The sequence below is a fragment of the Grammomys surdaster genome, unplaced genomic scaffold, assembly GCF_004785775.1.
Source record: "Grammomys surdaster isolate TR1022 unplaced genomic scaffold, NIH_TR_1.0 125807, whole genome shotgun sequence".
Lineage (NCBI taxonomy): Eukaryota > Metazoa > Chordata > Mammalia > Rodentia > Muridae > Grammomys > Grammomys surdaster.
In genome coordinates, this window is record NW_021620638.1 from 3,346,573 (window position 1) to 3,362,003 (window position 15,431).

General features: G+C 41.0%; 1 pseudogene; it reads right to left on the minus strand.

Annotated features, from left to right (window-relative positions):
* Nucleotides 1-9,374: 9,374 nt before the first annotated feature.
* On the minus strand, nt 9,375-10,269 carry LOC114640363 (annotated as a pseudogene).
* Between the last annotated feature and the right edge of the window lie 5,162 nt (nt 10,270-15,431).

Below are 15,431 nucleotides of genomic sequence, written 5' to 3' on the forward strand. Positions count from 1 at the left end.
CACCACTGACATCCTTCTGGTTAACCGTTGTTATATTCCAGAGGCATATCAAAAGTGTCTGTTTGTGACATCGCTAATAAACCACCAGGGGAAGTTGAACCATAACCATGATTATCAAAGGTTTGGTCCAAGACCAGCAGCCTCAGCATGGCCTTGCAGATGTGAATTCTCAGTTCCACAGACACTATGGCTGTTCATCTCTGTATAACATTACCACAAAACAGTGCGTGTGTCTAATGTTACAGCTTCCATGGATCTTCAAGGCACAGGTATCGTCTAGGGCTGTGAATTCCCATGTCAGATGGTATCACTTCACAGATTACCGGATCATGGATGTAAGACTGAGGCCCTCAATTTCTAGCTTCCAGTTGGCTTTCAGATGGTGGAGCCTGCCACCATTCTTCCACATGAGCTTCTCTGTAGCATGGGAATTAGTTTTTCAATGCCTGAAAAGAATAGCTCTTACTTTTAAATCTCTTTAGCCTCTTAAGATGAAGACATTGCTAATGTAAGGGTAAAGACCTCATCACTGTGGTCATATAGCCTAACTTAGTCAAGTGTCTGACAGCCCCAATTCGTAGGCCCTGCTCACACTTATGAGAAGGGGATTTCACCGGGTACATACAGCAGAGGGTGGGAATCCCCAGGGCTATTATGCTTTGAATGTATCCGGCAAAAGTTCATGTGATGGAAATTTAATCCCCAAATTCTTATGTACTTTAGAGGTGGCACCTTTGGCAGATAATCAGGAATAGATGAGGTCATGGCCCCCAGTGAGAGCATTAGAGGCTTTATAATAAGAGTGATACCCAAGCTAAAACATTTGCAGTGTGATGCTCCCAAGCACATTGTAATTCCAGATGCTGAGCAAATGTTGGCATTGTACTCTTAAACTTCCCAACCTTCAGAACTGTGGACCAAACCAACTTCTATCCATTGTCAAACCCCATCTTGAGTATTTCCTTACAGCAGCAAGAAATGGACTGAGACAGGGGCATTCTTCAAATTCTACTTGCTACACATGTCCATTTGCAGAAGCCAATACAAGACCCCAGATGGTTCTCACATGTCCCCCAACTCTTCAGTGTAGACTGAGAAATTTAGAACCATGAAATAATTTAAGAGTTCAAAGAGATGTCTGCTTAGTGCCCAAAACTTATTTCTCCCCACAAAGCTGGTTTACCTTGAAATTCAAGGAGACGTCCTGACCTGTATGGGGATACTTTCCAATCCTGAGAGCTGAAAGACTGGGCCAATCAAGTGGTTAGTTATGCAGATCATTTTCCTGCCTCCCATAAGCATAACAGCTATAAATGGCCATGTACTTATTCAGCTACTGTTAAAGAAAAATCAGCCACAGATTTATTTCAATAAAATCATTTGGCTGTGTATTCAACAGATTCACCGAGAGACTGTGTAAAACATTGTTTCTATTGCTTTGAGTTTTCTAAGCTTCTAGTGATGGAAGCAAAGTAGCATCTGTACCATGCCTCCTGTCATAACAAACATACTCATTAAAATACAAAGAGCTTGACAATAATGAGCTGTAAGTGTATGCGTGCATACAAGCACAGTGACTCAAATGTGATTTTTGAGTAGCACATTGTATTAAGACTTTGTAGTTATTAACAGACCTGGAGAACATACACAAACTATCAAAGCATCACTTTAGAATACTTACTGACATTGTAATGATCTCTTCTAATCTCAGATGTTTTCTAAACATCTGTAATTCAAGAGGTGCAGTGCTGTCTGAATTGTACAATAAGAGCAACCACTATCTGTTGCATCTAGTTCTAAGTGGACAGAGAGAAGTGTGAGCTCCTAGGGTTCCTGGTTTGTACCTGTCAGTTCTAGCCCAAGTCTCCTCCTGATAGATGGGGTCTTGGGTATTTATCTGTAGGAATGATATCACATCGTGAAATCTGCTCACAGAGAAGTTATCACAAGTCCTTTAGTAGAATTTATGAACCAAAAGGAAGCCGCCTTTCAAAGGAGAATGAAAGACTTTGCTTTAGCTGCTGTCTGCAATGACTGCCTAAACCCTGTTTCTCTTCTGAAGTACCTGTTGTCCACACTCTGGCTACCTAGCAGTACAGACTGAGACAGCAGCTGGTCATAACCATCTTGCGGTACCAGACACAGGGTGCTTTTACCACTTGACACCTCTTTGTATCCAAAGCAGAAGTTACCTCACTGAGAATCATTGTGCAAAATCATGAAAGGACAAATTGCTGTAGGTCATAACCAGAGACACCCATGCATCTCAAAGGACAACAGCTTTGCTTGGTTTTCAGGGACTGAAAAAAAGACCCTTCGGAGAGTCAGCACCTCTAGCATGACAAAGACCTGCTTGTCCTTGCAAACGCACTCTCAGAGGAGACTGGCAAGCTTCTTGCTGCAGGTTCTTGAGACTCATGGCACTCTTTGTTGAAGAAACTAGGAGCAGCCCCAGTGACCACATACAAACGGCAATCGGGAAATCCTCCTGTCATGCTAGAAAGAGTAGATCTTCGAGCAGAGAAACCCATAGAGGATAACCCATAAGGAAGGAGACACCCTCTCTCCAGGCAAAGCTGGTATAGAGGGGAATACCCTGGTTCCACACATTTTTGTCAGTGAGAAAGTGTCACACCACTGTAATGTCAAAACTCATGCTCCAGATTTCAACTACTCTGTTCACTATTCTGTGACTCCCTCACCTGAAATCCATCTTAAACTTCTGTTTCTCTATGTGCATGTTTACAAAATCCTTTTGAGGTATTTAATGAATGATAAGTGTAGAGTGCCAGCAAAGTAGAATAATGTAGTTCTGTAGAACCATGACTGTTGGTGCAGAACAAGATGCCCCAAATCATATTTCTAACCTTAGACTCAACCTTTTTTTTTCTAATACAAAGGTTAAATCTAGGATCTTGCACATGCTAGACACATAAGCAAATGTTCTAGCACTGAATGATATCTTACACCACTCCCAGCCATTTTTTAAAGATAGAATCTCACAAAATTGTCCAGTCTAGGTTGGCTTCACATTTGTAATCCTCCTGACTCAGTCTCCTGAGAAGTTAGGATTACAAGTGTGTACTGCTATATGCAGCTTAATATCAACTCTTGGAAAATATAATTTCTTCTTTGGTCCTACCAATCTCACAGACTAAATGTGTTTCAAAATGTATTAGGGGCAAGAGAATGCCTTCAACAGTGGTTTCAAGGCCGAATATTAAAATAAATGAAATATACATAGAAGACTTAAAAGAATAAATTCCAGGGAATGACTTGATCCCCAGATTATATTAGCAAAATGGCCACCATTGAGCAAAGTCTGTGAAACAGTTGCCCTACCCCACTGTTTCTCCCTTACTAAAGGAGGACCTTGAAATGAAGAATGATAGATCAATTTCTGCTCCTACTATTCGTAGGGTGTCTGCAGAGTTCCAGACTCAGACTAAAAGCATGGCTATTATGTCAACAAGGATCACAATGGAAATTCACTGTCTGATGTCTGGGTCAAATCAAAGAATTCAAAATGGTAGATGGTTGCTATATGACAAGATACTTGGCTTAAAATTCGGACGCAGGCATGATGTTATACGCCTAAAACCGCAGCACTTGGGAAACTGAAGCAAGAGGATTATGAGTCGAAAGTTAGCCTGGGCTATGTGGTGAGACCCTGTCCTGGAAGGGGTAGAGAGGGAAAGAAAGAAGGAAAGAAAGAAAGAAAGAAAGAAAGAAAGAAAGAAAGAAAGAAAGAAAGAAAGAAAGAAAGGAAGGAAGGAAGGAAGAAAGAGAGAGAAAATATCCCCCAGAATTCTACTTTTATAAAGGAGTGACCAAACCCATTTTGTAAGAGATTCATGTAAATCAAATGTCCAACTACTACCCTGAATTTTTTATTAGATTTGAAACTCAGAAAAGGAAGAGCTGGTAACAAAAAAACTGAATATACCTTTAAAACATCCTACTTTTCCATATCTACTTACAACGCCACTTCCCACAGACCCTGCATAAGTTCTAGTGTAGCTTCTGACCATGGAATTGGCCTTCCCTGAGCATTCCTTCCAAGAGCATTAATCCTTGAATTTGGTTGCCTCTGTTTCACCAGCTCCCGGAATTTACATTTTGAGTGGCAGGACTTCCTATTCCACTCTTCTTACTTCTTCCATGTATTTGAAAGGCCAGTGGAAGGGTTCTACTTTGTTAAACTGTGGTGTCTATTGAAAGATTTTAGCCTCCTGGTATCAGCACTAGAGATAAAAAAAATAAAAATAAAAATAAATGCACTTCTGAGCATCCTGGAGATTCCTAAGTAAGGGGACTTGTGCCCATCATCAAGTTGATGAGAAGGTTTTTCAGCAGATGTGCTCTGTCTTTATTTGATCTACATTCCTGCATAGCTAAGTGGTGAGGGAAAGAGAAATTCCCAATATAATTTCACGTGAGATTTGTTCTCATTTTCTCTTAGAAAAACCAGGATTATTTTTAGGGACATTTGACACCGCAGTAAAATCACTGTGTATATACACTAAGAGTCACAGCTCTCCAGAGAACTCATCTCTGAGGAAACTTGAGTGTATGGACCGTAGCCTGTGGAGGTGATGGAAGATCAAGGGCGATGCTGGCCCTTCTTTTCTTTAACTCTGTTCTCAAGTAGGAGCATCTTTCACCCCAGTGTACTGCAGAGGACCAAGCACTCAATTTCCAAGCCCAGTCTTTTAGCGCCACCTGGTGCTAACTACTGTAACCACTCTTTTAGCCAAATAAAAAAATAATTTCTTTCTTAAAGTCCTAAGTATGCAAAAGTCAAGTATCGTCATAGGTAACATTCAAATAAAGGACATTGCAGGGATTGTTGTCCATTCCGTGCATCGCAGGACCTTGGCACACAGTAAATACTAGCATGACTAGCCACTATGTTAGTTTTTAATTGCCATGGTTGTTTTCTAAGAATAAAAGAATTTGAAGAAGAGGAACATAGGAAAAGTGATGCCTAAGATAGAGTAGCTTTTCAAGATGTTAATGAGAGATGCGAGAGGTGGCTCAACAGTTATGAACACTGACTCTTCTTTCAAAGAACCCGGCTTTCTTATCCAGCACCCACATGGTGGCTCACAACCATCTGCCTCTCCAGTACAATGTCCTCTTCTGATCTATACAAGTACTGTATGAGCATGGTGCACAGACATGCATACAGGCTAAACAAAACACACGAACAAAAAAAACAAATATATATATAGTTTTAGAATTTAAATGTTAATGATTTGGCTTTTAATAGAAAAAATAATCATTAAGTGGAATTTTTTTAAACTTCAGGAAAGAGAAACACTCCTTATTTTGGCTAACTATATTTGGATTTGGCCTAAATGTTGAGTTTCTTTCCATGTTTCAAAATTTCCTACTGGAAGGGAGGATGTTTGTGCCTACTCAACTAAAAGAAATGATGAAGCTTTGCCACTTTCCAATTTATTTAGGGTCCTTAAGGTCATTCTTAGAAGTAAAGAGCATAGAAAGTTGGGAAATGCCTGCTCATAACTCAGGGTAGATGCTAAGGTATGTGTCTTACGATTGTGGTTTGGATGTGGACTATCCTCAGAAAACTCCTATGTTGAGGGTTGATCCCCAATGCAGTGTTCAGAGGTAGGGCTTTGGGGATTTCCCAGATTTGGGGACTGAATTGTAGGAGCATTGATCTAGTCACTAGCTGAATCAAGAGATGTAATTATAATTGGATAGGCTATCAGAGGGTGATGAAGGCTGTGGAAGGTGAGGCCTAACTGGAGGAAGTGGATCAGTGGGATGTGCCTTGAAGGATGTGTCTCCTGCCTGATCTCTTCCTGTTTCCCAACAGCAACAACTAGCATCCTTCTCTACCATGCTACCACTGCCCCATGGTCTCCCTCACCACAGGACTATAGCATCAGGCTAACAAAGGAGTGCCCCATCTGGAACAGTAAACTGAATGTAGAGCAGTGGGAGCTTCCCACTGTGCAGATCCATTTAGTGATGCTGCAAGTGGAAAGAAGAAGCTGTGAGAATGGATCTTCCTTACTGAGGTGCTGAATTAATGAGGCTTACCTACATTGCCCTCCAGCACCTAGCAGTAGAAAGCAGGGCTGGAGTCACAGCTGCCAGGGACCATCAGTGCCTGTTCCCACCTGTTCTTACGTGCATCTCTGGCAGGGATGGGTGAGTGCTTCTTTTGAGGTAGCTGTGGGTCTTGTAAATGCTTTGGGTGAAGAATATCATAGGTTTGTGATTTGGCCAACACTATTTCTGCCACTGATCCTATTGATTTGAGTGTATGATTTGGCAAATAATATGATTTGGTGATAATAAAACAGAAGCAAACACCACCATCCCCATCTCACAACCGAGAAAACTAAGAACCAAGAATTATGAAACTTTTCCTCAACAGCCATGGAAAACCATACGTTAAAAAAAATTTAACATCTGTAACAGTTCTCAAAGCATTCCACAAATTCTTTGACTCCCTGCCCTTCAAAAAGTACAGCTTGACCAACTTCATAAGATTAATCTTGACTACAAAGCACAGGCCATAAAAACAAAAATAAAGTGAGACTATCTCAAATATAAGGCTTCTGCACAGCAAAGAAACTAGAAAGAAGAGAAACTACAGTTTGAGAGAAAATATATGCAACCCATGTATTCAATAAGGTGTTAATGGCCAAAATATATAAGTAATTCTCAACCCACCCACCCATCCGTGTGTGTGTGTGTGTGTGTGTGTGTGTGTGTGTGTGTAATCAAAATGTGGGTAGGTGTGAGGTATATGTGTGGTATGTAGTGTACGTATGATATGTGTCTTTAGGTATGTATTTGGGTGTGTATGTAGTGTGATGCATTTGTGGGGTGTGTGTGTGTGTATGTGTGTTGTGTGCATGTGATGTGTGTGAAGTGTGGCATATTTGTGGTTTATGTGGTATGTGTATCTCTGTGTGGTGTATGGGGGAGAGAGGGTGTGGAGATATGTTATGTATGGTGTGGTATGGGAACTTGGTATGTTTGTGTGTTAGATCAGGTCAAAAGAAAACTCCTACTCCCCAAATTCCAAAATACAGTGTATACATATCCAGAAATGACAGTCTTGGTTCATCTCAGGCTGAACTATAAACATACAGCCAGCTTCTCTCAGGAACCTGGGAGATGGGTTTCTCCCTGCCAGAAAGGGCTACTTATGTCTTTCTGATTCCCAATAGCAACTTTTAGATACTCTCTGATTGTGTGACAAAGTCCATGCTGGCTCCAGGCTCCTTTGGTCCCTATCATATCTACTTGTTATGCATTTCCAATTCCCTCTCACCTCCCTCCCTCATCTCCCACTATGCTAGTTTCCAGGCTATTCACAGCTTCCCTCCTCCCAGAAACCCTACAGTTATCTTTATAATGGCTAGGTCCCCCTACCCCTCCCCCACCCCATCCCCGCTATTCTTGATGTTCTCTGTTCTCTTTCTTGCTGTACTCTAGTTATTTTCACCTCTCTTGCAGATAACCCTGGCCATGTCCAGTATGCTTCTTTTATCTCTGCTCTAGATGCTTCCTGATGTCTCTAGCTGCTGCTTTTCTCTCTCTCTCTCTCTCTCTCTCTCTCTCTCTCTCTCTCTCTCGCTCTCTCGCTCTCTCGCTCTCTCGCTCTCTCGCTCTCTCGCTCTCTCTCTCGCTCTCTCTCGCTCTCTCTCGCTCTCTCTCGCTCTCTCTCGCTCTCTCTTGCTCTCTCGCTCTGTCACTCTCTCTCTTTCTCTGCCACAGTAAAAACCCGTCCTCTGACCATGGAGTGGCCATTTCTGTGATTTCTTTACTGTACAATCATTTACATGTTGCATATGTGTGGGGGGGTGCCATATAGGATTGATGTGTGTGGTATATGTATGTGTGTGTGAGTATGAATATGTGTGTGTGTGTCTGTGTGTACACTCTCAAATGTGCTGGAATTCGCTTTCCATCTTGTTTGTAAAAGAGTCTCATGTTCACTGCTATGTGTGTCAGGCTAGCTGGACCATGAGATGCTGGGGACTCTCTGCCCACCCCCAAGCTGCCATTTCACTGTAGTATTACAGACACATGCCTCTACATTACACTTGATATGGGGACCAAAACCCAAGCTCTTCTGCAAGCACTTTATCCAACAAACCATCTCTCCAATCCTCAGACTGTTTAAAATGAACAAAGGACTTGAACAGACTTTTCTCCAAAGAAGACACACAAATAGACAATATGTATGTTAAATACATTCAATGTTAGTAAGTATCAGAAAAATGAAAAAAAACAGGTGTAGGGAAGGACTGTATGAATGAATTCCATTTACTTAAGACTTAAGGTCAACTACGGACAAGTGGGGCTTCATAAGACTAAAACCTTCAGCACAGCCAAAGAAACGATTGAATGGGGTGCAAGCTCTCAAAAAGGGAGAGAATCTTTGTCAGCTATTCATCTGACAGATGAATGGCTGTTCATCCAAAACATCTCATGTGGTAAAATCCTATCTTCTACTACACCTTGATATCCTCACCTGAGTCATATCTGAACAGGGTCACACCTGTCGTCTGGGTGTGGCAAGTCTAGAAAGTGTAAGCCTGGTGCTTTCAAGAAGTCTTGTGAATTCCAGTGTACTTTACTCAGAAAAGTATAACTCATGTGTGTCTATGCGTGTGTCTGTGTGTGTGTGTCTGTGTGTGTGTGTCTGTGTGTGTGTGTGTGTGTGTATCGAGAGACATATATTAATAAAGAACATCCTTACCTAGCCAGATCTCCCTCATCCTTTTCCAGGGACTTGGATTAAAAACCCCAGACATAATTTTTACTCATTACTTCTTCTTTTGAGTACTCTCTGTTCAACTCCATAGCCCATTTTTCTGGAATGGGTCATTTTGTTTATTTTTTTATTCTGTTTTTTTTAAGTTCTTTATATATTTTGAGTGTTTTATTTGTTCATCTGTTTGCTATGTTCTTGTTTTTCTGAATTGTTAAATTTTATAATTCAGCTGGTTTTTGTGCTTTCTGATGTTTCTTTTTTTTTAATTGAGAAATTTAATGAAAAATTGATTCCTGTTCCCATAAATTCCTCAACAGTCTAAGGTTTCCCAGACAGTCCACGTCCATGCAGTGGGTCAACATTCTGGGCCACTGAGTCTTGTTGCAGGTTCTTCAGCCGAAGTTCAGGTTTGCTGCATTTCACCACATCCATCCTGAAGATCTGCTAGCAGGCTTCACAAACAGCTGTCAATTTCAACTAATTTCCTTCAGTCCAAACTCCTTAGCTCTTGACTTTCCACCTCACGTCTCAAGCACAAGCATACACGCCACTCTTTATTCTCTGTGAGTAAGGTATCCCATGCCAACCAGTGTTTTCCTTTGTTCCTTTAGGGAGACTTGGAGGAAAGGGTGAGTCATCCTGTGACATCTTTTTCTTTAGCCTTGACCTTGGAGATGACCAGCTTATTCTGCAGGGTACTCAGCAGCTGGAGGTTGGTCTGGTTCCTCTGCAGCTTCTTCTGTGCCTGTCCTGCTTGGTGCTTCATGGTTTCAAGTTCCTGATGTGATCTGTCAAGCTTTTCCAGAGCTCTCTTCAAATGTCCCTTTACTTCTGTAGAAATCTCTGCCAGGCTCTGCAAACACTTCTGTTACAGCTACTACTGCTTCTGAGCTAATTGAAGTTTCTCATGTACTTGCTTCTTAGCCTCTAGTTGCTCAAAAACCTTCTGAAGCTCTGTGTACTTCCTTTGAGCCTCTTTAACCTGAGGTGAGGCCTGGGTCAGGGCATCTTGTGGTATCCACATGATCCAGGATCGTGGCCTTCAGTTCCTTCCAGTGTTCCTTAGCTTCAGTTGTTTTCTGTCAGCTTAGGTCTTCAGAAACCAAAGCATCTGGGTTCTGGGGTGTATTACACTTCTGAGCCAAAGATTCTGTAGGAAGTTCACTACTTGTAGCTGGCTATAAAGCAGCTTGTCTTTCTTCTGAGAGTTTCTCTCAAATTCCTCCATGATCTTGGCAGGCAGCTCTGCTTCTTCCTGCAAGCCTACAGGTTCTAGGATGCCTGGTACCTCAGCCAGGACCTCTTCTGTTGCCACAGCGGGGATTCTCCATGGCCACCATGCTCTGCTGTTCCTCCGTGCCTTTTGGACTCCCCTGGCTCTTTCTGATTTTTTAATGTGCACACTTCCAATCTGTCCCAGAGGTCTTGCTGGATTGTCTTTTCATTTTCACTCAATTCTAAAGAAGAAAATTACTGTCCGGTTTCCTCTTTGACTCATGCATCATTCAGTAATGAGTTGTATAGTCACCATGAGTTTGTGTATTTATAAAAGGTTTGTTGGACTTATTTTAATGTTTCTAAATTTGTTAAAATTTGTTTTGTGTCCCACAATGTAGTATATTTTAAAGCAGTCCCTATGTGTTGCTGGGTAGAAAGCATATCCGTTGATATTTGTGAGGAATATTCTGTACATAGCTGCTAAGTCCATCTGATGTATGATGTCATTTAATTCTCCTCCTCTGTTTGTGTTCAGATAACCTGTGTATTGGAGAAAGTGGGATATTGAAATTATCTACTATTAATAGGTTGATGTCAATTAGTATCTTTAATTCTACTGGTACACTTTTTATAAGTTTGGGTACACCAGAATTTGGTGCATATATGTTTAGAATAGATGTCTTCTTGGTTAACTGTTCCCTTGATTATAATGAAGTGCCCCCCCCCATTTATCTCCTCTAATTAGCTTTCATTTGAAGTTCATTTTGTCAGACCTTAGGATAGTGATACCTATTTGCTTCCTTGTCGAATTTGACTGGAGTACTTTTACCCATCATTTTACTAAAGGTGGTGCTACCTTTAAAGCTAAGATGTGTTTCTTGTAGATAACAGATGATTGTGGTTCTTGCACTGTTCAGACAGTCTGTGTCTTTTGGCTGGAGAATTGAGGTCATTAATATTGAAAGTTATTATTGAAATGTATATGCTGATTGTAGTTAGTGTATTTTTTTGTTTGTTTTTGGTGTCTTGCATTGTCAATAGTACTTTGCATTTCTGTAATTAGAGCTTCATTTGTTTTCTTTTTACAGTTTCTTCACTATTCTTCTCTTTCTAACCCGAAATATTGCTTCCTCTATTTTCTTCATACTTGGTCTGTTCAATAGTTATTTTTAAGGTTGCTTTCATAATGAAACATTTTTTCTCCATCATTTATGGAAGAAGTTTTGCTGGGCTCATGATATTTTAAGACTTGGAATGAATTGCTCCAGGCTTTTCTGGATTTCAAAGTTTCCTTTGAGAAATTAGCTGTATTCTGATATTCTTTCTATTGTATGTGACTTATGTTTTTTCTCTTGCAACATTCTAAATTCTTTCTTTGTTCTGTATTTAATGTTTTGACTATGATATGCTATGGGCAGTTTCTTTTCTTGTCTTGTCTATTTATTGTTCTGTGTGCTTTCTGTATCTGGATTTAAGGAAGTTCTCCTTTATAATCTTTTGAGGATCTGTTCTATGCTATTGAGCTGGGATTCTTCTCCCTAGTATATTCCTATAATCTGAAGGTTTAGTCTTTTCAGCCATAATTAACTGCTCCTCTACAACACTATAGTGCCTGTATGTAGTTCTGGCTACTTGGAAGACTGAGTGGGGAGGATCATTTGATTCCATAAGCTCAAGACCAGCATCGGCAGCATAAGATCCCATATCAAAACAAAATAAACTATATCATATTCCTAGGACAGCTTTATTCCAGTTAGTGAGTGTTATCTTTGAATTTAATAATAGTTTACAATTTCCTTTAAATGCTCCTTTATTTTCCCACTTTCTACAATGAATCTCATTTGTTTCTGTAATTTGTTCTGTAACTTGAGAGCTACACATTGCCATCTCAACACCCAGAAGACAGAAGCAAAAAGGCCATGAATTCAAGTCCAGCATGGGCTACTTGAGACATCTAAGGCCAGCCTGAGCTACATAGCAAGACTGGGTTTGGAATTCAGGAATGTATGTATGTTTGTTTGTGTTTGTATGAATGTTTGTTTGTTTGTGGTTTTTTGAGAGAGGTCCTCACTGTGTAGTCCTAGCTGTCATGAAACTCACAAGAAACACCTGCCTCTGCTTCCCAAGTACTAGGATTAAAGGTATAACCCACCATGTCAGACTATTTTGTAACAAAGCTTTTTCTGGAGAAATCCAACACACACTTATTCATCGCAGATAGAAAGCCCATTACAGACCAAAATATAGACACTACCAAAGTTCATCTTGGTGAACGAATGAGTTTTGTTGAAGTTATTTACTGGATTACAGGTGTGGGGTTACTTACTGGAGCAAAAATGACTCAAAGACAAAAAAAAAGCCACACAGATGACAGCTCACCAAAGCCACAAAGGGTGAATATCCTTTACAGGTTGCTCAACTGATCTAAACCTCTTCTAGGCAGCTTGGCTGGTTGGTCTCTGCTTTGTCCAGGGAGATAGTCTGGTCTTCTCTTTTCAGCTTGTCTTGTCTGAGAGTGACTTAGCCATTTTGACTGCTTACTCTGGCATGGAGGGGCATAGTGAATCTGGTCAGTTTCAGGAACTTCCTGAATATACTGTAAGTACTTTTCTCTTAGGGCTTAAGAAGCTTTCCTTTCAGTGTAGAATGTTTCAGTCTCAGAGGAAACTGCTACACAACGTAGAGAAGGGGCTGAGAATGGTGAAGGAAGAAAAAGAAACAGACTCAGTGCTTGACCTAATGCAGGACATGAAAAAGTGAACAGGAAAAGTGAAGGTCTGGCCACAGAGATCTCAGTGGCTGTGCATTTGTGGGTGCCCATTCTGTAGAGATCTAGGTGCATGTGATCTACCTCCCAGTCAAAGGCTACCTACTCTGCTAGTGAAGTGTAGATCGAACTACTTTTGTGGTACTAACAGCCTTTTCTGCCACAAGGCAGAAAAAGTTTCTTCAGAGAAAGTTTCCTTACTTCTGAGAATTAATAAAAGAATATACTCCCATGACACTGACCTTAAGCCATAGTACCATAGCCCAGGCCAGTGTAAGCTTTGAATAGATTTCCTATCTTTTGCACAGTTACTATTTAATTCTCCTTTTCCTTGATGTTGGGAATGGTACTCAAAGCTTTGTACATGCTAGGAAAGCAGTCTGTCACTGGTCTACATTCACAGCCTATGTTTAAACATCTGTTGTATGCCAAGACTGAACCCTGTCCTTAAGCATACTTAAAGACATTAGCACTTTCTACCTAAGTATTCTTCCTGTAACTTAGGGGAAAGAAAACTGAACTGTCGGGAGATGCTAAGTTAATGTAATACGCAAGCTGCACAGCTAGTCAACAGCAAAGCCTAGCCTGATTCTCAGTTGTGGGAAAGAAAAACCCTCTGAAGTCAGCAGTGTGCATGCCTCCTCCAAGAAGGAATGATGCCATGGCAAGCTCCCCAAGAAAGTTGAGGGACCAGATCAATCCCTATGTCCTCCAGCTGCACCAACGGAATGACGTTGTCTCACCAGCAGTAGCTATCATAGCAGCAATAAATCAACACCATAGAACACAGAAAACCTATAATTTTTTTAAAAACTGATCCTTATCTACCCTATTACTGGAAACCAGTTGGACTAGATTTTCTTTATATTAAAATCAAGATACTTATTTACACAAGGGCCATGTCTAACAAAACTAAAAGTAATTCTTCACTTGAACAATAATTTGTGCATGTTTCTGTTGAGTTTTAAACCCACTCATTTCTGGCCAGTGGGGCACAAATTCATCAGCTTTGGATATAGGTTTGTCCTTTGGATATTTTCTCTCTGTCTCTCTTTTTTTTCCACTTCCACTAATGTGGCAATCGTTTGATGGCAGGAGGAAAGACAAAAACATATCACTTCTAAACTCCAAACATTGGGCTTTAAAGTTCTTGCTATGAGGCTAGGCTGGGGAACAGTAGGAGTCCTATTAAATAATAGAAAAGCATTAAATAAGTGCACGTTTTCAAAAAAGAGAAATGAATCAGACATGGTCAGTGGTCATGAGGATGCCATACTGGGATACGAGTGACAAGGAGACAAAGCAGCCCTCACTCTGGAGAAAAAGAAAACAGTAAAAGGGGAGAAAAGAAAGCTGAACAGGAGACTGAGGGAACAGAAATCAGCTAGGGCTGGACTAGGGCTGGAGAAAGCCAGGAGCCAGCAGAGAGGAAGGCAAAGGTGAGGCAGGAGGTGAGCAGCCTAGAGGGCCCCTCCATGCTGACAGAGGACTCTTCTTCACTCGGTTTCTCTGACAGGCTCCTTTTCTCCAAGAGACACCTGAGAAGATAGAAAGTTTATAGTCCCCAGGGAACCCCAAATTTGAGAAGAACCCTCCTAATCAGTTTTTAACTATTGAGGCAAGGGGAAATTCTTATAGTAATGTCAAACCTCTCCTTTTGATCTCCACCTTTTTCTGTCTCCTTCTGTCTCTCTCCCCTTCCCCCCATAGTTACTCTAAGCCCACTTCCTTAGGCATCTATGGCTACATTCACTACAGTCTACATAGGAACTAGAACACTCAATGCCTTGGAACCCAGAATCAATCCTATTCACCCAACCTAGAAAAATATTTTTGTTCTGTGTATTCTTCTTGGAGAGATGTTTAAGACTAAACTAGATCAGGGAAATGACTCTGTTGGTTAAACACTTACCATACAAGTGTGAGGACAAGACTTTGGATTCCCAGCAACCCACCCAGCTGTAATCCCAGTCCTCACAGAGGATCTCCTGAGCAAGGTGTTATCTAGAATAGCCAGCATCAAAGATGTCTGAGTTTAACTGAGAGACTGACTCAATGAATAAGATGAAGGGCAATCAAGGAAGACTTCCAGTGTCTAGTTTAGATTTATACTTGCACATATGTCTTCATGCAAACATGCCTACACGCACATGCTGAGAAACACATACAAAAGAAAAACAGATTGAAACAATTTTGTAAAAAAGTCAGAGAGAGAGAGAGAGAGAGAGAGAGAGAGAGAGAGAGAGAGAGATACATAGATACATAGATGATACAGAGATACAGAGATAGATACATAGATACATAGATACATAGATATAGATACAGATACATAGATTCAGGAAACAAAAAGTGAAGGAAGGAGAGCAGTGGGTAGCCCTGGCCCTGAGTCTGCACAGCAAAGTCTGTGGTACATGTTGTGTCTGCTCCTCTACTTATGCCACAGACCAGTGCAGAAGAGAGGTGTTCCATTATTGTCATTTTTACACTTATTTTTTATGTGTGCAGGTGTCTTGCCTGCAAGTCTGTCTGTGCACCACATGCCTGCAGTGTCCATGGAAGCCAAAAGTGGATGTTGGATCCTCTAGAACCAACGTTCAAGACTGTTGTAGGCTCCTGTGGATGCTGGGAACTGAACCAACAAGTGCTCTTCACTCCGGAGTCACCTCTTCAGCCTCATTA